Genomic DNA, 20435 nt, shown 5'->3' on the forward strand with positions numbered 1-20435 from the left:
ATTCTAAGATTCTAATGTAAATCTTATTTCTTTATGTCAGATCTCTTTGCTTGCCTTCTTTCATAAGCTCTAGGAAAATTGCAGTATATTTTTTTTAAAAAAAGAGTAAGTAAGTTTGAGCTAGATTGTAAATGTCTTAAGTGAAAGAGATAGTTTTTCAAATTGTGTAAGACTTTGCCTATGTGCCTAGAAGATGCAGTTTATTGCTCATAAATGAAAAATGGCAATTCCATTTTTAATGAGTTCTGCAGAAGTATTTTACATATACAATTCTTCCAGCAACATAATCATTCATAATTAACTAAGACCTCATCTTCTTATATATGAAATCATCACATATCACCACACCCCCCCCAAAAAAAAATCAGCGTTTCCTGGAGATCAGCCCTGAGGAGTGATGGATCGCTCAGCCAGAGGCAGGTCATTAGTGAGAAGCACCCAACCACTCTCTCCATGTGAGGATATGTGAAATTGAGAGAAAATCACATTCTATGTTCCCTCTATCTTTCTACCAAACGTGGTTTATAGGACAAATTGATTTAAGTAAATATCAAAGGCAGCATGATGAACAACAGCAAAGAAACGAAATCAGAGAAAGGAAGCAATGAGTATGAAGTTGTGTGGGAAGATACCAGTAAGTCTTGACTTGGGCCACTAAAATAAAGAAGTTGGTGGGATTACTGTATGAATGGAGTCACCTCCTTTCCCAGCATTCCGGTGCCCCAGTGCCACCTGCCACTATTGTGCCCAACTTTTTCCCAAAGAAGAGTAAAGAGGAGAATGAGAACACTGGATTTACCTGTTCATGAAACATATCTTGACTGGGTAATAATTATGTGTTCGCTACAGTGCTATGCAGATGAGATTGGAGCTGTCAAAAGGAACAAAATGTTCCTTGATTTCACAAGATGTGTACTCTATTGGATAGAAAGATGCAGACCCAGGAATGGTGGTATAAGTGCAGTGAAAAGTATTTTAGAGACCCGAGATCATAGACCACATAACCCAGGAAGTGGAGGAACTTGCCTGCAGCATGTAGCATCTTTGCTCGAAATATTCAGGTGAGGAGGGTGAAAGGGGCTGAAGAAAGGCCAGAACAATGGAACTGCCCTCCGAAAGGCCCAGAGACCCGAGCTAGGCCCAGGAAGGCCAGTGAGTCTCCAGTGACCCAGTCTGCTCAGAGCTCAAATGAGATGTGAACAATCCTAACAAATTGGGCTATTGAGGAAAGCCAGAAACAAATATTAAAGGGTCGTGAAAAGTATTGGAAGCCATGCTAATGAGACTGATTTACAGGAAAGATTTATGAAAGGCAGAGACGTAGCCAGTGTGTATTTTAGAATATTTACTTTTATAGTACATTAGAAAAGATGTTGGGATGGGGAAAAGCACTAGGCAGAATATAAAGATTATTTAAGGGATTATAGACCTTTTTTCATGCTAAAATCTAGAGCAGCCTGAACAAGACTTCAGTGGAGATGAAGTACAATGAATACATTTATGTTAAGGACTCTGTACACACCTTTTGTGCCTAAAGAGTGAGCCCTAGAGCAATGAAATTAAAGGTTTCTTTTAGTATCCCTAGCTTGGATCATCTCGATCAGGAAACTATGTCAACAGATTATAGCAAAATCATGCTTTTATCTTTCTTATTAGTTGTCCAGCTGGAACATAGATTTCTGATGGTCAAGCTCCATTATTATTACTTGGTCCTAACTAAAAGACCAGTAATTTTTGTAGAAGCCTTTTGCCCATAAGTTGTTTCTGTTCTTGTACTCGCTACGCCTAGTGAGTGGTAAAGACTATCAGTAAAGCTAAAAAAGTGTAGAAAGAGACAGATATAACTGCCACAGTGTTTGTTTCTTTTTCTCATATCCCTTCTTCTCTCTGTGATGGCAAACGGTTGCCTGAAGGCAGAGCAGCCACCTTATGACCATGGGAACAAATAAACAAAAACACAGATGCTGAGAAGGATGCAAAAAAGAAGAGAGAAGGAATGGCGCCATTGATAACTTGGTGGAACTGTTGACTCGCCCCACCTGCCTTCTGTTAAGGTTCCATTATATGAGAAAAATAAACCTTTGTTTGATTAAGCCCAGCAGTCGGTTTCTTTTACTTCAGCGGAAAGCAGTCATAACTCAACCAGAAGTTTTCTTTGCCCTTTAACAGAGCCTTCGGGTATTCTTTTTATTTTCTGTTTTATATTGAAGTAGTAAAATGAGTATTCTTTAAAGGAGCAAGTAAGTGATCTACTTCAGCCTTCCTAGCTGGCTTTTCTAAGGCAGTTTTGTGAGGTAAACATTCAGGGTTATACCTTCTAGGTCTTCTATGAAAGTGAGATAAGGTATCGCCAAACAAATCTGTAGGAATGTCTCTTTCCTTTCTGGCCATTTATAATTTTAGCAGCATCAAGGAGAGAATCAAAGTAATTTGATTTATTCAGAAAATGGACTGTCTCATTTTCATATAATAATAGTAATAAAATAGGAAGATAAGACTCAACTCATCAATCAAACTTGACACAGCTCAATTGCCTCATCAGGCTGTCTGTATCACAAACCTTATCCTATCCTTGTGGTATTACAAACCTTCCTGAAGCCTGGGCCCCTCACCTACCTTATCCCAGCACAAAATGATAAGCTCTTCACTCACTAAGGTATTTACTCTTTCAGTAAACACTTACTGGGTTCTTGCACTAATTGTTAACATTATACTGGCTCTTAGATATCAAAGACAAAGTTGTATTCCAGATGCAACATGCTAGGAGGAGGGACACTCACAAACAGCAGACACAGTGTTGGTCCTGTGATACAGGCTTCCACAGTGCAGTGGGGAGAGAGGAGAGGCAAAGTTTTAAATAGAGATTAACATGGTGTCCATAAGGGTATAACACTTGAGCAAGTCTTGAATCAATGCGGGTATTTGCCAGGGGAACAAAGGAAGTGTTCATATCAGGCATAAAAATAGTGTCATCAAAGTCACACGTAGAAAATAGAATGCGGTACGAGGTTGGAGCAAACTAAGAAGAATGTCAGAAGCTGAAGCAATTTGGACATGCGTGACAAATCATGCCCATACTGGGAACAGTGGTATAATCAACCCAAAACGGTTTTTGAAAGATTATTCTGGAAGTATTAGCCATGAATAAATCATGGGATATACTCATTGGACTCCAAGAAACAAGTAATTTTCGCCATCTATGTTTATGATAATGAGACTCTTAATTGACTACGGCAGAAGTTATTTGTTTGAGGATGAGAGAACAAATTTTAAAAATATAAATAGTATAAATATAACAAACCTAGTGATTAAAGAAGAAAGATAAGAAGAAGGCTGTTCCAAGAACAATTTCCAAATTCCTTTCTTGGATGACTAGGTGAATTATGAATCCATTCTCAAAAATAGAAAACAGGAAAAAATAAATAGATTCAAGGGAAAAATATTTTTAATCTGGCTTTAGGCTAGGCATTGATATGAATTCAGAATAGAGTTGAATTCAAATTCCAGCTTTGCTGTGCAGTGTATCTGTTGTCTGGGTTCTCTCATTTACATTCTTGAGGAGGGTTCTATTTGTAAACTGAGGATGATAATTTTTTTCTTGTAGTATTGTGCTGCTAACCATATATGCAAGATAATTATCAGTGTTTTATGACATTGTTCCTGTTGTCATTCCTAAATTGATAGCGAAGTTCTATATGAAATGCAGGTGAGGTTTTTTGTTGGTTGTTGGAGAGTTGAGATGCTGGATATTGGTGCCTATCTACATGTTTACAGAGGCGCCACAAAATGTTACATTTAAGTTAATCCAATGATAAAAGGGAGGCAATGAAGGGCCAAAAAAGGACAAATGTTTTCAGTAAGGTTGAGAAGAAAGGAAACATCCACTTATAAATCACTTTGTGCTAGGTCATTTTATACAAATTATCTCATTTCAATCTTATTGTACTCGAGTACAATATTTTATTTTATTGTAAATATAACCACTAAGGAAAAATACATTCAGAAATGTTAAGTGGCTTCCCTTGGCCACACAGCCAGCAAGTCTTTATTAGGAATTGAGCACTGATTACTTACACCAGCCACAATGATGTCACCACATTACTATTTGTGTGTTGTTTCTGCTCCATAGTCTTCCCTTCTCATATTCTACCACACCCTTAGATGGGAAAAGAGACAGTTGCATGAGGTTTGGGGTGTGTACAGTAGCATCACAGTCAGGAATATACGCTGGAGGGTAAATAATAAAAGGCTGCAACAGAGCTCATAGAAGGTTCAAAAACAAGTCCCAGGCACTTTTTACAAGTGTCAACTGGTATTATTAGAAGGCCTGGGAAGACTGAACTATTTTTCCTGAAAAGTAAATAAGATATAAAAAACCCACTGTGTTTCTTTTATAAAATAATAAGTGCTGTGCAGCAAATGTGCATAGCTCTATGGCTTGAGGAACTTAGACCCTGGTTACTTTTATATCCTTGCTTTAGCTGGAACCTCCGGAGGGGGACACGGTGCCCTCTGCTGATCAGTGTGTAGTAGTGCACTGTGCACTAGGCACTTATCAAAGAAGCTAAATTTTTTCTGTGATTTTATTTTATTTTTAATTTCTATTGGTGCATCAGAGAGCCTATCTTTTGCTCTTAAATTATGCATGCATACTCTATTTCCACATTTTCCCTGTGTAATATCATAGATTCGTAAGTGGAAGAAACATTCATGTTACCTTTAAATATACGGGAACCAAGATGTCAGTGCAACATTCAAGGACATACAAATATTCACTCATCAGGGCCAGATGGCCTTACTCATTTACTTTAACATTCTCTATAAAAACGAGCAACTATGATTTTTAGAGTGCATATGAATCACTAAGAAAATTGTAAAAAAAAAAATGGGGCCCTTTCTAGTGACTCTGGCCCTCATTACTTGGGTGAAGCCCATGAATTGCATTTGCAAAAAAATATTCACCTATTCTGAGTCAGGTCTTCCACAAACCATGTTTTAAAGATCAGTGGTCTACAATACTCTCTTTTATACCCCAAAGTTTTTGTTAAAAGCTGATTTGCAGAAAACTCTAATTTTTTTTTTTTTTTTTTTTGGTGGTACTGGGGTTCCTGGAAGCCCTTCTACTTCCGGGCTACACTCCCAGACCTATGTTTTATATTTTTGAAACAGGGTCTCTTAAGCCAGCGCGGCTGGCTTCGAACCTGCGCGATCCTCCTGTCTCTGCCTCCCAAGCGCGGGGATTACAAGCGTGCGCCACCACGCCCAGCCGAAAACTGTAATTTTTAATTTTTCATTCGATCTCTGTAGCCCTGGATGATATCATTTAATATCTTAAGCCTCCACCACTTCATTTGTAAACAAGATTCTTTGCCCACACAAAATCTGAGCCTTTGTTACTTTCTCTGTTTGTGGACAAAAGCATGTAGCACGTGTATTTAATATTTAGCTTATAATGTATTTTTAAATACATTACTATTTCTAATCATAACAAAAAATAAGCAAAGTGTCAGGTCCTATTTTTCACAGGGCACACTAAGGGAATACGGGCAAAACCTCACTTAAATCTGAATCGTCTGAGATCAAATCCAATTTGAATCTTCTGATTTCAAATCCAGTTCTGACTTTGCTACATACGCTGTCACTGGAAGCTTTTCTCAAAATTCTTACCCCATGTGTTGTTTTTTTTACTAAGAAATGAAGGCAAGCTGTGCTCTCTTGGTGCCCCAGGAAGCTTTGGTCAAACTCAAGGGAAAACTCTGGAGTGTTTTTTTCTGTTCTTCACAGTAAGCTACCTGACTTCTTCAGAGTACTCTATAGACAGTGCCAGATTTACTGTTTGGGCATCTTGAGATTTACACTTTGACCAAAGTAAAACTGTTGCCCTAATTGAATCAATCTTTGCTTTGTTCCCTTCCTATTCCTTCCCTCTATAACTTGGCTCCAGTTTTCATTGAACTCTGATAAAACTAATTCTTCATTTCTCTTCTTAGCCTTGGAATCATCAAAGATCCATTGTTTCTTCCTTCAAAGGTAGCCCTTTACAAAATAAGAAAGCAATGTGGAGACTCATCTTGGTGCTAAGTGTTCCAATCTGGTATTCAAAACTTGAGAAAATATCCACCTGCTGTTTCTACAGATTCACATGATATACTGTGAGATGGGTTTGACCTCAAACTTAACCTACACTTGCGTTCCAAAGTCACCAATCCTGCCCGGCGTGGTGGTGCACGCTTGTAATCCCCACGCTTGGGAGGCAGAGACAGGAGGATTGCTCAGGTTCGAAGCCAGCCGTGCTGGCTTAAGAGACCCTGTTTCCAAAAATAAAAAAAAAAGTATAAAATAGGTCTGGTAGTATAGCCTGGAGGTAGAAAGGCTTTCAGGAAACCCAGTACCACCAAAACCAAAACAAAACAAAACAAAAAACACCTCACCAACAGTGAATTATATTGATGTATTGAATCTCAAGAAGTTAGCATAAACCCCAAATTCTAGAAGATCTGGGCAATTGCCATTCCTCCAGTCAGTAATTCTAGTAAATATTTATTTTCCCTCAAATGATATCATAGAAAAAAATTAGAGCATATAGTGAAGGTGTGTTGTAGGATCATTCCTGAAAGGGAAAGTCTCTCCTTTAACCAATGGACTTTATCTGGGTCCATGAACTACCATAGTACTAGGAAATGGGTAAAAGAGTGTGAATTACTACTATGGTGATGCTGGTAGGTTTCTGTCCATCATATTATATTTTGCCCAATTATTTAGAACAAGAAATACCTACTAGGCTACCAAATCATTAAGCTAAATATAAGCATCACCATCCCATTTCAAAAGGGAAATGATATGTATGAGACAGATCCCAAACAGGTTCAAAATATACATGAACACTTCCTGGTAACAATCATTTTAATCATATATCTGGTCATTCATCTTGTTTTGTCAGAAAAATAATTTTAGAAATAGTCCTAAACTAAATAATAAACATTAAGTAATGGTTTGATGAGCTTTTAAAAAAGATAAAGATGGATGAAAATGAAAATAATAAAGTTGTTTTGGGAAGTGATTGGTTGCATCTTTTAAGTCATATAGCTTGTAGATACTTGGGTTAAATGAATGACTTATAGAGGACATTCACTGCAGAGGATGCTCTCAATAATTAGGGCAACAATGGAAACTCATCTTTTAAATATTAAATACCTCTTAATCCATGCTAGTGATGCTTGATGATCATAAAAAGGCTTCACAACATAAAATCTCCCTCTTTGTTCATGATATGAATGGAGGGACTGCTGGCCTATCTGCCAATACCAGGTATCAACATAGAGCATAGCACCATTATTTAGGGTAGTCAGAGACTGGTTACTATACAGCCACCTTGAGGTAAGCTATTATTTTGACTTTCTTCCATTAGGGAATATCAACAATTTGTCCTCCTGAGAAAAAATACAAATCACAGGAACAGATTTGCTTTCCTTACTGTATAGCTTCTGCTAGTATCACAATTCCTTTAAAGATACTTTATTCTTCAGAGTAGTATTGCAAGCAAGACTATTCTGATCCAGAGATTTACAAAATATTTATTTTCTAATCTATAACTTGGACTTTAAGGTTTAGGGGTTCTAGTCCTAAGGGGAAAAACTTTCCACAATGGAATAAAACCAAAGTTCCATTTACATGGAATCGAAGACATCTTTCCGGTTCTTTTCAACTCTCTTGCTACTGAAAAAATGAGCCGAGATTGATCTCTATTAATAAAGAATCTGGTTACCTCTATACAGTGTGGGTAAGGAGTTCTTTATCTGGAATTCAGGATATTCTTTAGCATGCCTTTTAATAGTGCCATGTCCATTCTTAAAAGTAAGTGGAAAGCTCTGACAAACAAAATAGTCTTGTGAGAGAGACTTGTGAGGTTAGAAGAAAAAACTATTTCAAGAAAGAAAGGCTGATTAAAATTTAGCCTTTAGGCATGCATCAAATCAAAGCCTATGCTGTTTATTCCCATTATTAAAACCCTTGAATGGATTAAGGTAGCAAACAGTAAATCCTTTCAATTGAGTAAAAGGGATCAGGGAAAAGGGATTAAAAGTGTGGATCTCTCTCCTCAGCTGATGGGCCCAAGGCCTGTAATTAAGCTGATAGAGAAAAAGCATGATGAAGGAAGAAATAAACCTTGTAAATTTAAGAAATATATCTAGAAAAATTTCTAGATGTGGCTACTCGCACATGTAAATGACTAAGTCAAACATTTTTACAATCTGATATGGTTTTAAGAATGTTTCCTGTTTTAAAAAAATCCTAAGAATGGGCCAACAAAGTAAATACTTGCTCAAGAATTAAAATGACCCTTGGGTCCTAACTTCTGAGAAGCCAAGAATGCGCTAAGGGTGTTCCTTTGCCTCTAATGAGGACATGGCATCTCAGTCTCAATTCTAATTCAGATACAACCTAAGAAGATAATTTTAAAAAAAAGAAAAAGACTAAATAGTTCGGAGTTGTAGAGGGCTACGGAGAAGAACAACAAAGAAGGAACCTTCTAGGAACCATAATTATAACCCAATCAAGAAACATTCTCTATTGCCCCGAGATAATTGTCCCTTATAGTTTTCTAGTATGATTTTAGAATATCTAAATATCAATGACTTCTCAGTGTTTCCCACTTATTTCTTCCTGATGATGTTAGCTGTCCCTGTTCTACCACTGCATATTTGGGCTGGGGCTGGATAATGATTTACCTGGTATGCAACTCTCCAGACCAAAAGGAAACATATCTCAAAGAATAGACCCTTGGCATCACTTGGATAGTATGTCTATTAAAGCAGGTATGAGGTTTTTTGTTTGTTTGTTTGTTTTTTGCTACTAGTGTTCTTATAGAAGGAAAAGAAACACAAACAGTGACCAGAAGGGTAGACTGACTATGTAGTCATTAATGCTGTTCATTAAATATTCAGATTTTTAACCTTTGGGCATGCAGATCAGGTGATAACATAACATATATCATAATATAACCTACACTGTTCCCTGATTTTTTTACTCAAAAGAAATAACTGTTAGACTTCAAAGAATTTGTGTTCTATTCACCCCATAATTTCTCACTGTTCAAATTCTTGCCTTTTTTTTCTTGTATTGAGACTCCTAGACAAATACAGTCTTTCTTCACTTTAAACATCAACCTCTTTAATAATGTTACTTGTGACAGGAGGATCACGGTTCACAGATAGCCTCAGCTACTACTTACTGAGGCCCTTTACAACTCAGTGAGACGCTGTTTCAAAATAAAGAATAAAAATAGGGCTGAGGGTGTAGCTCAGAGGTAGAATGCCCTTGGGTTCCATTCCCAGAACTGCAAAAATAAAAATAAATATAAAAATGAATGTTGTTACTTATTATTCTCAGTCTAAAAACTCCTACTTCACCTTTTCACCCTGGTCACATTGACATCACTCATTTAGTATGTTTCTAAATAAGTCTTTAAGATAATAAAACTCAAATCTTTGAAGGAAGGTATGAATAAAATCTAGATTGAGTAATTCTGTAAGGGAATGCACGCAGTGAAGTGTTGCATGCATGTTTCTTAGGTCAGCTATTTAAGAGTTATCAACAATAAGACAACTTGAAAAGTGAATGTCTTGCACATGAACTTTTCCAGTTACACTTAAAACACACAGAAAAGAAAGGCCACCATTATTGTATCATATTTTATTACTAAGAACTAAGAGTTCTAGGCTCTTATTTTACTCATAATCATTCTACTCTGACTAAACCCTGGAGCATCTTTGAAAATAAGTCTTTTCCTTTCCTTTTGTTCTTTCTTATTTATAACCAGTTAATATTACACAACTATAAATAAGAACAGAGAGCCTTCAACTATGTGAACAAACTTCAAAAAGCAAGTAACCATAAACTTGATTTTCCTACTACTCTTCCCCTGCACTTCAATACACAGTTTTAAAGGATGACAAGAATTGCTGCCAAACTGGGCAAAGTAGCCAAAGAATGACAGAGACCCAATTGCTCCTAAAGTTGACATTGACCAGTCTTTCCAGAAATGGCTGGTTTAGTAGTCCCAAGTCCTGTATATATCAAAATCTCTGTGGAACAGATTACTAGATTCTTCTTTTGATCTTCAAAATAAGCATGTTTCATGAATAGGCTCTCCAACTGATTGTTGGTAAGTAGGTAGGATTATCTTACTATGTGGGAACCAGGGATTTAGTAGACTTGAGTTCAGTAGTTTCTAATTTAGATGTGGATTTGACTCGATGGCATTCCCCATGTTACCTCATCCTCCTTCTTTCTCAGTACATCTTTGAGATATAAGGAATGCATATTTTCAATGTGTCACTGTATATATGAACATGACAGATGCTTGTCAACTTAGTTGACTATATAGATGTTCTGAGATGACCTTGATGCCAACAGAAGACACAGTTGTATAATGGAAATTGTGTCTTAACTGAGTTTTAACTGTGGCACTTGTCTCTGCTTTCAAGAACAGAAAACATATGTCCTAGGCCTAGGGAAACCTGTTCAGTCTCAGTCCATAGTCCAGACAACTTCTCCAGTATCAGTTCCTCTCTTCTGTCATGAGTCAGCACTGTTCTACCATCACTACATTGTGTCCCCTAAGCTGGAATTGTGTTTCCAGTTTTTAGGTGTTATGCTTCTGTAATATTAATACTCACAACTTTTATACACTGATAATCAACCTTTAATGTTAGTTTGCCCTTATCAGATAGAGGGATACTTCCTTATTTTCATCTTAAAATGTTTCTCACTGTTCTAGAGACAGTTCTGTAAAAGGCAGATGTTTATTATCAAATGGTTAGGATTTACTCTAAATACTTGTGCAGGAGAGAATTCTAGTCAAATTTAGTTTTGATAATATATAAACAGCTCTACAGAAGCACGTACTAGTGATTCTATATTTTTCAGAGATTCAATATAAATTTAAAATTAATCACAGTCCTGAAAATATCATATTGCAGTGTTGACATTATTTTTAAGCAATTTAAAAAGTGTTCTGGGGCCAGGAGAGAAGGCCAAACGGTCATCATCTATTAACTGAAATGTTTCCTTTTCTTTTATCTAACAATTTAATTTCCTTCCAAACTACTCCTACATGCCTTTCTCTCCTCTCTTCTTATAGGAAGGCCTTGCTGTGGTTCATGACTCCCTGTGAGCCTAAGGTATGTTTTCATTCATATATGCTTGCAATGCAAGCCTGATCAGGCTAAAGATCATGTGATTATAAGTTCATCAACTGCCCAATGTAATTACATGATGATATATGTCAGAATAAAATATAGTTAAGGGACATTTATGTCCCCTTTAAATATATTGGGCTATTAAAGCATATAAAAATAATCCTTCAACTAATATTGCTTTACAATGTCAAGATACAGATATATAGAGATTCATGGTTCATAAGTTTATACCTAATTAATGTGCAGTAAAGAGGTTAGTTTCTCCATAATTGAATAACAGTCTTTGCTGAGAACTGAGTTTTCTGGCATGCTTGGGTCATAAGTTTGAATGGCCTTGCTCTGGTTGGTTTAAAACATACCTGTCAATGGCCTTTTGTTTCATTTCATTTTTTGGCACAGATAGGAGGGCTTATCAGAGTATATAAATGTCAGGGAAGTCCTTTGGTTATGAACAATGAGTCACAAAATGGTTATGGACATCATGGTTATTTATTTGAGTCCAGAGCATTTTGAAACTATGATCATTAACATAATACAGTTGTGAATCTTTTTTGGTTTTCTGCATCTAAGAAATTAAATAGGAGGAGGCCATCAAAGTACTTTTTACTTTCATGCTTGACTACATAAAAGAGTCCCACATAAAATAAATCCAAATTTTATGGCTTAAGTTTTGGGGACAGTTAATATTTTATGAAGATGCTTAGCCTTCAAGATTACAAAGACAGGGGAAGACAGTCAAAAATCAAGCTCTGTGTTATCTTGAGTGATCCACATTAGAAATAATAATATTCATTACTAATTTCAAACACATTTGGTATGCTAAGCACTGTTTATACATTATCTTATTTAATCTACTTTTTAAAAAGTCATGAAGAAAACACTCAAATACCCATTTTATAGTTAAAAACATGGAAGTTGATGGTGGTGCAAACCTGTAATCCCAGTACATAAGAGGCTAAGGAAGATCACATATTTGAGGTCAGCCTCAGCAATTTATCAAGATCATCAGAAACTAAATAAGACTGTTTCAAACTAAAAGTTAAAATGGAGTTGGAGGTGTCACTCAGAGGTAGAATGTTCCTGGGGTCAATCCCCAGTACCACAAAAAATAAACAAATAAACAAAAAGAGCACACACACACACGCACAGACTGAGGCTGAAAATGGCTAACTTGCCTACTTTCAATCTAAATTTTTCTAAATCCAAAGCAAAGCCCATGCATTTTCCTCAATGACACATTGTTACTTTAATTATGGAAGCAGTGTGGAAGGGATAATATGATTAATCGGACTCATTTACAGTTAGTTACCTGTTCTTTACCGTGTACTTGATTAAATAGGCCAAACTTAGCTTAAAATAATGTTTCTCAAACAATTTGTATCTATTACTCATGTATTCAAGGAATACTGATCTTTGCCAACGTATTTTTTCTTGTAACCATAAAAGAAATAAACAAGCCTTCTAGTAAAACCTAATAGGAAGCAATACGTTGTTATTATAACAATTGCTAGCAACACATACACGAGGAGGTATTGATTAGTGCTTTGAAAGCTGAGTTTTTTTCATAGATAAATATGCAAACAAAAGTCCATGGAGATCACAAATCTCCTGTGAGGCTACCACATATTTTAAACCAAGGGATTAATGGATGAATAAGAAACTCTCCACAGCATTAACACAGATGTTGACACAGTTTATAAACTGGTTTGGTAACTTCCTGAGTATATGTGCAGGTTAAATGCATCTTATTTTCTTTGGGAGACATTAAAGAACTACTCTTCTTGATCTTATTCTGGATGGTGATGATGATGATGACGACGACGACGATGATGATGATGATGATGATGATGATGATGATGATGATGATGGTTTGAGCTCTTGGCAGTAGAAAACTTAACAGGTCCAGTTAAATTTTAAGCTAAAAATCTTAAATATCAAATATCTTAATAATTTGCTTATTTTCATATAAAATTGTTTTATGAGATTTTTGTTTGTTTGTTTGTTTGTTTGTTTGTGGTACTGGGGTTCCTGGAAGCCCTTCTACCTCTGGGCTACACTCCCAGACCTACTTTATATATTTTTTAAATTTGGAAACAGGGTCTCTTAAGCCAGCGAGGCTGGCTCCGAACCAGTACAATCCTCGGGTCTCCGCCTCCCAAGTGCAGGGATTACAAGCGTGCGCCACCACGCCTGGCATCTTATGAGATTTTTAAGTACATTTGAGATATACTTTTTTGAGAAAACCAAGATATAAAGTGATAATAGATAAATAAGTTCACAAAAACTGAACTTTAGTCATAAAAATTTAACTGCACAAAAGGTACAATTTATTTTGCTTACAGCCTCTTAAGCTGGCTTAATGTGTATTGAACATTAATGCAAGGCTATTTGAGCATTTAAATATATGGCCCAATAGAAGAGTGTTAGATCCTTAATGTCAGATTATGCTTCATATTTTTAAAAAGCACTTTCATCGATTTGTGTTTTCAGAAGTTAACTCAGAATAAGAGGACATCGTGCATCCCTACATTCTATAATTAGGCTAAACTATAAAGAGTGACATTTAACATCAAGATTTATTGCCTGAAAGAACCACTGGCATTGCTCTTGATAAGAGTCAATTGTTCTAACTTTTATATTCTTGGGAAAAAAAGTTTTCATGTTGATTTATATATCAGTTGTTTATACAGCTTCTCATTTTACATTCCAAATAAACAATGTACCTCTCCCCTTGATCTTACTTCTTATTTTCACATTTTCAATCTCCAACACTTGTCGCCTGTGTAACATTAATATGATCAATCATTAGCCCTCTTCAGATGGGCTTTGTAATGATCTCACATGCCCAATGTGACCCCTTCTTGCAAAATAATCTTTTTCTCTTTATAAGTTACTATCCAATGAATTTATGGCCTGGAAATATGGCCATACTCAAATTTGGTCTGGTGAATGTTAAATGACACTAACTTCTGATTTATCAAATGTACAGAAAATACTTTATAAACATTTTAAGTTTGAAGGGATAGGAATTATAAAGTGAAAAAATATTGCTTTAAAAGTTTTTTATTTGGCTGGGCATGGTGCCAGGCATGGTGATGCACATCTGTAATCCCCGTATTTGGGAGGCTGAGATAGAAGGATCATAGGTTCGAGGCCAGCCTCAAGCAATGTAGCAAGACTCTCAGAAATCTAGTGTGACCCTGCTTCAAAACAGAAAAAGTGTGCCAAGGGGGTAGCTCAGAGGTAGAACACCCATAGGTTCTATCAATAATATCATACACACACACACACACACACACACACACACACACTCACACATAAACACACTCATTTTTACTTTGAATGCTAAACTAAAATAATTTAAATCATTGGGTCTCTGAAAATAGTAAATGATCATATGTTAAATTTTGTACACTTTGCTTAGAGTTGTATTATGCTTTTAATAATGTGTTATTGTTCTAGTATGTAAAAATATTTACATCTAGGTTCTCTAATACTAACTTTCAAAAATATGGAAATCTATATAATGTAGTAACTATAGATTTATGTTTTATCATGTGGTACAAAATATTTGATGTGAGAGTTTATGACAAATTATGAACAATCAATGAAATTCCTTAAGTAAATTAGATCTTATAAGTCAAAGTACTCTTATACCCTCCGCAATAATCCTCTCATCAGATTCTGTGATTTCAAACATAACCCAGTATTATTCTCATCTTCACATTTTCAATCTCCAACACTTGTCACCTATCAATATAATCTATGCTTAACCCTCTCCAGATGGGCTTTATAGTAACCTCACATGCCCAACGTGAGTCTTTCTTGCAAAATATTTTTGCAAGAAGAATTCTCAATATTATCCCTCTTCAGTATATTTAATGGCATTTGGTGTGTGTTAATATGCTCAGAGAACTAGAATATATCTTCAATTATTTCAGACATTAATATTGGTGGAAACAAAAATCACTGTACTCAAAATTAATTTTTAAGATGGGCTAAATGATGTCTATGAGCAAATGACTGCAAAATTCTCTTAACTGTCTTTACAAAAGGCAAAATAATTTGTATTATGTGGACCAAAGAAATGATACTATCTTATATTTTTTACTTTGATCAATGCTATTCTTATTATAAGTAAAATAAATATAAAAATGCCAAATCTTAATATTTACTGTAAAATTGAGTGTCTAACATGTCTTAAATCATATCATAAAGCAGAAATCTCAGGGATTTTAAACAATCTTTAGCTTTGGTACTATATAGTTATGGACTGCTTTAAAGCAAGCCATTAGTTGCATTAAGCTAGATATTTTTTCTGTTTTTCAGAAAAAATCACTTCCAACTGGAAGAAAGACTTCTGTGAGAATTCTCAAGTTAAAGATTAAAGCAGTAAACATTTTGCATAGCAAAATCAAAAAACCATTTACATTAAAGTGATATTTATTTGTGTGTTGTTTTTCGTGGTATTGGAGATTGAACCCAGGGCCTCCTGTTTGCTAGGCAAATGTTCTACTACTGAGTTTCACTTCCAGTATCCAATGAAAAAAATACTTCCATTGACATTATGTGAGAACACCAATGCCAGTCTCAGTATCCTGTATGGGGAAGGGGGAAAGTGGGGACGGAACAGGAAAAGCCCACCAAGTGCTATGTACATGTATGTCACTATCACTATAAACCACATTATGACTATAATGCACCAGGACAAGTATAAACATAAAAATGCCCCAAATCAATAAATGTTTCATAATATATTCAAAATGATTTGGACTAATATTTTTCTGTACCTGGTGTGGCAAAAGCTAAGTAATTCTTTTATCCTTATACCAAAGCAAAAATATCAATGTTATGTGGCTGCAGTGTCAAGACCCAGTTCATTACTTCTGAGCTTTGGGTAAGCCACTATGTTTTCTGACCTCAAGCTTCCTTCAAAATGGTAATTTAAATATCAACCTACTTGTTCTGAAATTATTTTGTAAATTATTTAACATGCACCCTTGCCAATAGTTAGTAGTCAAAATGCTATTTTTATTCTTAATATAGTTGTATTATTTCTGAATATAATAACATTTATAGCCCTTGGATATTCTGGGATTTATTAAACTCAGTATATTGGGTAAACAAAAACAGAACTTTAATCACAATTTCTGACAACTAAACTCTAATACTTTGTTCACACTAGAACATTAACTGTCATAAATGCACCCACTTATTAGACACTTATTAATAGCTGATATATTAGGTATTTACTACTTCTTTCTATGATTAAACCCATACATACATACAAACAAACAAATACACAATTGCATATTCTACACAAACTTTCACAAAGCCAAGGTCATTAATACCCTCTTCTTGGGCAAGGTAGGGCAGTAATATAATTTGTTTCATGTTTTCATTCACATGAAAGTCCCTTCTCTCTTGATTTCATTACCGGGTGATGTGCTACAGGAGTTAGAGAGCCCACAGACAGAGAGGAGGAAAGTAATGGAGTGCACCCTGTTGTCATGCTTCATCATGTGTTACCCATCTTTAAACCCAAGTGAGTTCCTCTGGTCTTGAGCTTCCTTTGATTGTTCAGAGTCCTCGGGTGTAAATGATTTCTATAGACCAGCTACTCAGCTACACAGGTTTATGACAAGGATACTGGTGCATTTCTATGTTCTGTGAAGAAATTCGCCTGCTTTGAGTTATATTCCCGTGAGCCCTATTCCCTCTCCTGTCTGAGTATCAAATGAGAATTTGCTAATCAGAAGAGAAGAAAAAAGAACTAGAAGATGTATACTATGGTTTCTCTCAAGAGTTACTAGAAAGTGGTGAAGGATAAAGAGATTATTTTCAAAGGGGCCAAGAATGTGAACCATCCAAATTTCTGGAAGATGAACAGGGATCAGTGATAGAGCAAACTGAAAGTCAAAATTAAGAAAGAAGTAAATAATTAGAGGAACACACTGTAGACATTTCAGACTGGAAGGGAAACTGTAAAAAGATCGTGGACATACAAAGAAAGGCAAATCTAGTGTCATCTGTGGGAAAAAGTAAACTGAAATAATATTATGAAAGATAGGGAAAAAAAGCTTGAAGAGGAAAAATGAGAAATAAAGTAACAAAAAGACAATAAATGAGATATAAAAGAAATTAAAATAGCCAGGTATGGTGGCACGTGCTTGTAATCCCAGCATTTGGGAGGCTGAGACAGGAGGATCGCAGTTCTCAGACAGCCTCAGTTACTCAGTGAAGCCGTCTGCAACTCAGTGAGACCCAGTTTCAAAATAAAGAATAAAAAATATGGCTGGGAGTATAGCTTGGAGACTAAAAAAAAAGACCCTGGGTTCCATCACCTGTCTCACAAAAAATAAGAAATTAAAATCACAAAAATTTCATACTGTTATACTGCATTTTATTTTATTTTATTTGTGCAGGAAGAGAAACTGAAATAAAAATATTCTTTCTTTATGACAACCAAATAAATATCAACATGCAGTGATTTATTTTTGTGATCCTGGCATGCTATGCTGACCCTCTTTCACCTACAGAAAGAATAAAATAAAAAAATAAACCAATAACAGACTTAATATACTATGGCCTTATATATATAACTCCATAAAATTATGACTTTTTTCCCCCTCTGGGTAAGTTTGTGATATAAGAGATTTAAATCTCATGCAGCCATTTGTGGTGTGTCTACAGTAAGGGACCATCGAGAATCCAGGGGGCAGTACTGTCACAGGAAAGGAACTGGAACTTGCTGACTGGGATACTGAATGTCCTAAAATCTGACCAGTAAGTGACCAGGCACTCAGCCAGTCCAACAGATGGGCATTAGTTCTGAAAGCAATGTGACCATGTATGTTCATCAAGGTTGTTTTCTATAGAACAAAATTTCACCCACAATTGTTCCAACAGCTGTTCACACTGAGCTTATACACTTCCAGTTGGGAAGAGATGTCATTGCCCATTCATCTTTGAGTGGGGTAAACTTTCCACGTAAGGAAAGAAATCACCATATAAGGCAGCCATTCAGCAGCAACAATGGCAACTCTGAAGGCAAGCAGAGCCATCCAAACCTCCAGGGGAGAATCTCCACTGGAAGATATTTTCCAAATTTGTGAGAAAAAGCCACCTCATATCTCTGGTATTTGACTCTCCAACCCCCAAAGCACTTTTGCACTTTAAGTCCTTTCTACTAGGTTGTATGTGCATGTGTGTATATGTGACATACCATTTTCAAAGATAAATCAGACATTTACTGACTCATAATAAGGAAATATTTCACACATCACAAGGAAATGCTCAGAGCTAAATATTCAAATCACACAACATATGATCATAGCTTGTGAAAATTGTGATCTTCAGAGCACACATATACACATATTTCTTTTTTTTCTTTCTCTCTTTTTTTTTTTTTGGTGGCACTGGGGTTCCTGGGAACCCTTTACCTCCAGGCTACACTCCCAGACCTATTTTTATATTTTTATTTGGAAACAGGGTCTCTTAAGCCAGCTCAGCTGGCTTCGAACCTGCGCGATCCTCCTGTCTCCGCCTCCCAAGCGTGGGGATTACAAGCATGTGTCACCACGCCCAGCAGAGCATACATATTTCTATAAGTACCTCATATCAAAGATAAAACAGGCATGTGGTTAAAAATCATACATATATATAGTAAGTTCCAAAGCAAAACCCTGCTACACTAAGTTGAAATGATGGAAAAGGAGGGACCGGTGGAGGATATGATTTCAAAAACCTAAACTATTTATTTTATTCTTCTGTTTAATTTTCCTATTTTGAATATTAATTTCCAGTTGTCCATGCTGAGATTCTGACTAAGTCTGGAATGTTCCTCTGCCTTCACATGCAATGAGTCACCAGGTCCACCCTTGACCATATCATAGACCTTTCCCTTCTCCACAGGGGCATTGGCATTATTATGGTGTGAGCTGTCATAATACAGCTTAAATTGTTGCAAAGCCTCCTTGCTATCTGTGTTAGTCAGCTTTTGGCCAATGTGACAAAAATACCTGATGTGGCCGGTCGTGGTGGCACACATTTGTAATTCCAGTACTTGGAAGGCTGAGACAGGAGGATCTGGGTTCACTGTAGGCCTCAGCTACTTAGGCCCTCTGCAACTTAGTGAGACCTAATTTCAAAATAAAGAATAAAATTGTGATGGGGATATAATTCACTGTGTCCCTGGGTTCAATCCATAGTATCACAGACATCATCATCATCATCATCATCATCATCATCATCATCATCATCCCTAATGTAAACAACTTAAAAAAAGAAAGGTTCATTTTGGCTCATGGTTTCAGTCAATGGTCAGCTGCCTCTATTGTTCTGGGACTGAAATGAAGCAGAATATCATTGTGAAAGAGAATGAAAGGAGAAAGCTGTTAAGTTCATAGCAACTGAAAAACAGAGACAGAAACAGGCCCAGGATAAGAAATACTCTTCTAGGGCACACCAACTGTGACCTACTTCCTTTAACCAGGTCCAATCTCCTGCAGATTCCACTGCCCCCCAGTGGTCCATTCAGCTATCAAGAGACTAATCCATCAATGACGCCAAAGCCTTCATGATCCATCACTTCCCCACAATTCCACCTGAGAACATTCCTGCACTGGGGACCAACCTTAAACACATGAGACTTTGGAGGACACTTAACTTTTGAGGGGACAAATGCTAATACTAATCCTCCTGACATCAATCTTGCCTAGTAGATTTTAGACATTCTTTTCTCTGTGCTATTAACTCTTTTCATAAGCATCTACTAAAGCAGGCAGAATGGAAAATATTACTTTCTTCTATGTTTTTTTTGGGGGGTGGTGATACTGGGGTTCCTGGAAACCCTTCTACTTCCGGGCTACACTCCCAGATATCTATTTTTTAATATCTTTTTTATTTGGAAACAGGGTCTCTTACGTCAGCAAGGCTGGCTTCGAACTTGTGCGATCCTCCTATCTCCACCTCCCAAGTGCAGGGATTACAAGTGTACGCCTTACCCACTCAGATTCATAGGGTTTTTTTTATTATTTTTAATAAAGAACTAGACTAGAAACTGCCACACATCAAAACCACAATAGATAATAGATATACACTGAATTAATATAACATGTTATAACCTGTATCACAAATTCTATTATTTCTAAAGTGAAAAGTATACCCTTAATTGTGCATATATTTACATAAAGACTCTATGTGTGGGGATAAATTCTCTTTATCTACTGAAGT

General features: G+C 36.2%; 1 pseudogene across 1 annotated transcript in view; it reads left to right on the plus strand.

Annotated features, from left to right (window-relative positions):
- The first annotated feature begins 561 nt into the window (after window positions 1–561).
- Window positions 562–20435, plus strand: part of LOC308273115 (high mobility group protein B1-like) — a 162613-nt pseudogene continuing 142739 nt past the window's right edge. Inside the window, exon 1 of the transcript in view lies at window positions 562–634. The product of the transcript in view is annotated as a high mobility group protein B1-like (transcript). The remainder of the gene's footprint in view (window positions 635–20435) is intronic.

The sequence above is a fragment of the Muscardinus avellanarius genome (assembly GCF_963383645.1).
Source record: "Muscardinus avellanarius genome assembly, chromosome: 14".
NCBI lineage: Eukaryota > Metazoa > Chordata > Mammalia > Rodentia > Gliridae > Muscardinus > Muscardinus avellanarius.